The sequence below is a fragment of the Ricinus communis genome, chromosome 3 (genome assembly GCF_019578655.1).
Source record: "Ricinus communis isolate WT05 ecotype wild-type chromosome 3, ASM1957865v1, whole genome shotgun sequence".
Taxonomy (NCBI): domain Eukaryota; kingdom Viridiplantae; phylum Streptophyta; class Magnoliopsida; order Malpighiales; family Euphorbiaceae; genus Ricinus; species Ricinus communis.
This window is the reverse complement of record NC_063258.1, coordinates 8,066,377-8,072,177: the sequence shown is the minus strand read 5'-3', so window position 1 is coordinate 8,072,177 and position 5,801 is coordinate 8,066,377. Positions and strand designations below refer to the sequence as shown.

General features: G+C 38.9%; 1 non-coding gene across 1 annotated transcript; it reads left to right on the top strand.

Moving 5' to 3' along the window:
- The first annotated feature begins 289 nt into the window (after positions 1-289).
- LOC112535367 lies at positions 290-397 on the top strand. Its single transcript, XR_003079522.2, has one exon. It is a non-coding gene; the product is annotated as a small nucleolar RNA R71 (small nucleolar RNA).
- The last annotated feature ends 5,404 nt before the right edge of the window (positions 398-5,801 follow it).

Here is a 5,801-nt window from a genome sequence, read left to right as displayed (position 1 = left end):
TATCTGGGCTGCATGAACCGACATCTGAAGCTGGTCTAATTTCTTTGTCAGAAGCTCCACTTGAGCTGCCAAGGCTGCTGTGGAGTCTAGCTGGTTGACCACTCCCTGCTTAACTAGCCGACTCCTAGAGGAATGCCACTAGTAGTTGTTCATGGCCATCTCCTTTATCAGATTTTGTGCTTGCTTCGGCATCTTACTGTTCAGGGCCCCACCTGCTGCAGCATCTACCATTTGCCTAGTATCAAGGTTCAAACTGCTATAGAAGGTCTGAACCTGCATCCATACTGGTAGTCCGTGGTATGGGCAACATCAGAGCAAGCTTTTGTACCGCTCCCAAGCATCATACATGCTCTCGCCATCGAACTGCACAAAAAAAAGATATATCATTTCTCAATCTAGTAGTTTTAGCAGAAAGAAAGTACTTATACAAAAACTTCTCAGCCAAAGATCTCCATGTCATAATAGTGTTGGCTGGGAGTGACTGCAGCCATCTTTTCGCTCGGTCCTTCAAAGAAAAAGGAAACAGCCTCAACCAAATGGCATCATCAGTCGTTCCATTTATCTTGAAGATATCGCAAATCTCCAAGAAGTTGGCTATGTGAGCGTTTGGGTCCTCACTCGGTAGTCCCCAAAATTGTACACTATTTTAGACCATTTGTATCACGTTCGGCTTTATTTAGAAGTTATTGGCTGCCACAGGTGGTGGCAATATACTCGTTTGTGTCCCCTCAAGAGAAGGTCTAGCAAACTCGTATATTGTCCTATTTTCATCTGCAGCCTGGTTGTTTGTCTCCCATCCTTGCTGGTCTATTCACAAGGGTTTCAATCTCTATCAGCGCCTCCTTTTCTTCTTGCATATGCTTCCTCAAAATATAGAGGGATTGATATAGTTCAACAAGAAGGTCTACAAGAGTAGGATTAGAGCTCCTAGTCATAAACTACCTGAAATTAAGAGGCAGCAACCAAAGAAAATAGAATTGAATAAAATAATAAAGAATAAATAGAAATGAAAAGAAATAAAATAAAAATGGCTACATTAACACAAACAAAGTTCACTCTAGTTCACATAAAAGTTCCCCGGCAACGGTGCTAAAAACTTGATAGGCTATTTATGTAGCTACAATCTAAGGCAGTGAACCTATCGATGCATACTAGCACTAATGGCAATTATCAAGGTTTTATTCTCAGAAAAGGGTGATCCTAGAACTACTACAGTGTCTTATGATATCTAACCTCAACAAAATCGATGAAGTTACTATTCAATGATTAGCTGCAAGCTAAGTGATTAATTAAATGTCAAACAGTCTAAAAAGATTTCGTGAAACAATCAAGGGAAAAAGCAAACCAAAGGGGACCTAAGCTAGTTAGATTTTAGTGAAGGTAGAGACTATATTGATTACCAAGTGTGATTACCCATGAGCTGATTCTAAATTGAATTTGATTTCTCTCTCGAGAACAGGGAATCTCTAAACCTAAGAACCAAAATGATGGAATCTCTTCCTAACGATTGATTTTAGGTTAGCCTTAAGATTAAATCCACTACTATTAAGAGTTGTTAATTTCTAATCCGGCTAGTCAATCGCCCTTATCTCTAAGTGATCATTAACTACTTTTGCTATTCAAATTTTCAATTACTAAATGAACTTCTCAATTACATAAAGCAATCTAAACATTACAACTCACAACGTCTCATGAATAATGCGATTTCTCATTAATAATGAAAACAAGTAGAAAACAAGCATTGATAATCAAAGTCTCACAAACAGTAAATGCAATCCAACAACATAGGAACCATAATGGGTTCAATAGTTCTAGCTACTCATGCTAATAAGTAACACAAACTAAGGAACAAATACAGAAAAGCAAATTGAAAACATGTACACCCTTCTTCTTCAAGTCAGATGAACAACCCTAAATTCCCAAATCTGAATGATGAACCCTAAATTGCCTCTTGGATGCCTCCAAATCCATTCTTGATCTTCAATGTGATGTTTAAACCAATAGAATTCGTCCTTCAATAGACGAAAGGTGGCTCGTGCCTGTATGTGAAAAATCAATTCAGAAAATCAAACCCTAGCAAAATAATTTGATTTTGCCTATTTAATTGTCCCAGCACGGCCATGGTCAAGCCCATGCTGATCAGCAGGGGCAAAGTCCAGGCCGTGCTGCACCTTCAAGTCCCACAAATTAGGCCTTCTTCCCGACCGTGCCCTCGCTGGTGCTGAGCCACCATGGGTCGTGATGGAGGCCGTGGTGGCCTCGGACACCTTTCCAAAATGACACTCCTTAGGGTTAAATGTTGATGGTTCAACAAGGCTAGAGTCTAGGCCATGCTCAACCTTGAAATGGTAGCCCTTGCTCAGTTTTGATGGATTCTGGTCCATATTTGCACGTATTTCCCTCAACTACTGATAATGTCCATCAATAATCACCTGAAACATAAAAGGAACCAAAACACAGGTAATTTTGGCATAAAATAAGATAACTATGCACAGAAATAGAAGTAATTGGGCATATAAACATGTATAAAACAATGCATATCAATGCCTCTTCGTCTAGTATGATGGTTTGGTTTTATTTGGGGAGCATAGACACGACTGTTGAGTCAAAGCGTGTGGAAGCGGCAATCATAGGCACCAATTTAATGCTTCGATGAATGTGAAGAACGAAAGTTAGTTGATCGAGTATTGATATCATTCACAAAATGATTGTCAATGAATCTTTTAATAAAAAGAAGGAACTACGAGAATCGAGGCACCCCTAAATATTTTTATCAGTAATCGAGGGAAATACGCGCAATTATGGACCAGAATCCATCAAATTGAGCAAGGACTAGCATTCCAAGGTTGAGCACGACCTGGACTTTGGCTGTGCTGAACCATCAAATAGTTGCCCTTCAAGAGTGCCATTTTGGCACGGTTTCTGAAGCTACCACGGCCTCTACCACGGTCCGTGGCGGCTCAACACCGACTAGGGCACGGCCAGGAAGAAGTCGTGAGTTGCGGAACGTTGAGGTCCAGCATGGCCACAACCGTGTTGAAAGATTTATATAGGCAAAACTAATTTGTTGAATTAGGGTTCAATTTTCTGACTTGATTTCACATATACAAGCTTAAGCCATCTTTTTCCAAACTTCAATACTCGACCTTAGAAGACCATTTCATTTATTGAAAAAAGGATTACATTTGTTTTAACATCAAATTGAAGATCAAGAGGAGATTTGGGAGCATTCAAAAGGCAAATTAGGGTTTATCATTATGAATTGGGAATTTAAGGTTTTTCATCCAACTTGAAGAAAAAGGGTGTACATGCCTTCAATTTAGTATGAGTAACTAAATTTGTCAAATCCATTGGGGTTCCTATGTTGTTGGATTGATTTTAATGCTTATGAGATTTTGATTATCAATGCTTGTCTCTTCTTGCTTTCATTATTAATGAGAAATCACATTATTCATAAGATGTTGTGAGTTGTGGTATTTAGATTGCTTTATGTAATTGAGAAATTCATTTAGTAATTGGAAATTTGAATATCAAGTAGTTAATGATCACTTAGAGATAAGGGTAATTGACTAGCCAGATTAAGAATTAACTAAGCTTAATAGAGGCAAGTTAAAGCTTAATGCTAATTTAATAATCGATCGTTAGGAAGAAATTCCAACTTTAGGTTATTAGGTTTAGGAATTTGGTTATCTCGAGAGGGAGACTAAATTCAGTTAAGAATTCGTCCATGGGTAATTGCAATTAGTAATCAATATAATCTCTATCTTCACTAAAATCCAACTAGATTAGGTCCCCTAGGGTTTGCTTTTTCCTTCGATTGTTTTCCTAATTCCTTTCAGATTATTTGACACTTAGTTAACCATTTATTCATATTTAATCATAGCATAATAACTCCATTGATTAGATAACATAAGACGCTGTAGTAGTTTTAAGATCACCCTTTCCCGAGGTTCACTGCCTTAGATTTTAGCTACACAAATAGCCTATCACTATTTTAGAAAAATTCCTAATGAATCTCCTATAAAAGCCAGCATGCCCAAGAAAGCTCCTAACAGCCTTAACAGAACTAGGGGGTGGCAACTTCGATATGGTCTCTATCTTAGCTCTATCTACCTCCATCCTTGCATGTGAAATCTTATGCCCTAACAAAAACCCTCTCTCACCATAAAATGGCATTTTTACCAATTAAGAACTAACTTTGCCTCAAAACAACGTGCAAGCATACGCTCTAAATTAGACAAACAATGTGAAAAAGCATTACCAAACACTGAGAAGTCATCTGTGAAAACCTCTATAGACTCCTCTATCATATCGTGGAAGATCGCCATCATACACCTCTGAAAAGTAGCAGGTGCATTGCATAAACCAAATGGCATCCTCTTGTATGCAAACGTAACATAAGGGCAAGTAAAGGTTGTCTTCTTTTGGTACTCAGGTGCAATTGGTATCTGGAAATAACCTGAAAAGCCATGAAGAAAACAATAAAACATATGGTCTGTTAGACACTCAAGCATCTGATTAATGAATGGAATGGGAAAGTGGTCCTTCCGGGTTGCATCGTTGAGCCTCCTATAATTGATGCAAACCCAAAAACCGTTTAATGTCCTAGTCGGTATCAACTCGTCCTTCTCATTTTTTATCACAGTCATCCCTCCTTTCTTTGGCACAAACCTGCACAGGATTCACCCAAGAGCTATCAGATATGGGATAAATCAAACCTGAGTTAAGAAGTTTAATTACCTTCTTTTTCACCACCTCATTCATGTTCGGGTTAAGTCGTCTCTATGGCTACACCACTGGCCTGAAACTATCCACCATCAGAATCTTGTGCAAATAAAAACTAGGGTTGATTCCAGGAATGTCAGCAACTTTATATGTAAAGGCCGTAGGATACTTCCTAAGAAAGGATAAAGTCATTTCTTTCTCCTCAGGAGTCAAGTCTGCTGCAACAATAACTGGCAGCCTCTCTACCTCATCCAAGTAGGCATAACTCAAGTGCTTTGACAATTCCTTCAACTCTAGGACTGAGGGATCCTCAATAGAAGGTCTCACCTTCTGTACCTCTGACCTGTCAAGAGAAATAAATAGGTCAGTATAACGGCTGGACTCACTAGCCAGTAAACAAGCGAGTTGCTCCAACACTTGCTCATTGGACAACTCCTTCTCATCTCCCTGCAATGCAACCTGTAAAGGATCATCAAGCAAAATCTCCTGCATATGAGACTCAACAACATCATACAAGATATCCATAGAAAATATAGTATCATCATGGTCTAAAGAATGTCTCATGGAAGTCTCTAAGTCAAAGGTGATAGTTTGATCATCTACCCTAAGTTGGAGCTTCCTATCACAAACATCTATAACAACCCTAAATGTTGCAAGGAAAGGTCTATATAAGATTAGTGGCACAGTACTCTCATCCTCCATATCCATGACAATGCAATCAATAGGAAATATGAACTTGTCTACCTTAACAAGCACATCCTCAACTTTACCCCTAGGAATTTTAATAGTCCTATCTGCTAATTGCATGCTCATCCTAGTGGGTTTAAGATCACTCAAACCAAGTCTATCAAACAAGCTAGTGGGCATCAAGTTAATATTAGCTCCTAAGTCAGTTAAAGCACCACTAACAGGTAATTCACCAATAATACAGGGTACAATGAAACTCCCTGGATCACGCCTCTTAACAGGTAGCTTGTTTTGTAGAATGGCGGAGCACTCCTCGTTTAGGGTCACAAATCCCAAGTCCTCCAGCTTCCTCTTGTTGCTCAATATCTCTAAGAATTTTGCGTACTTTG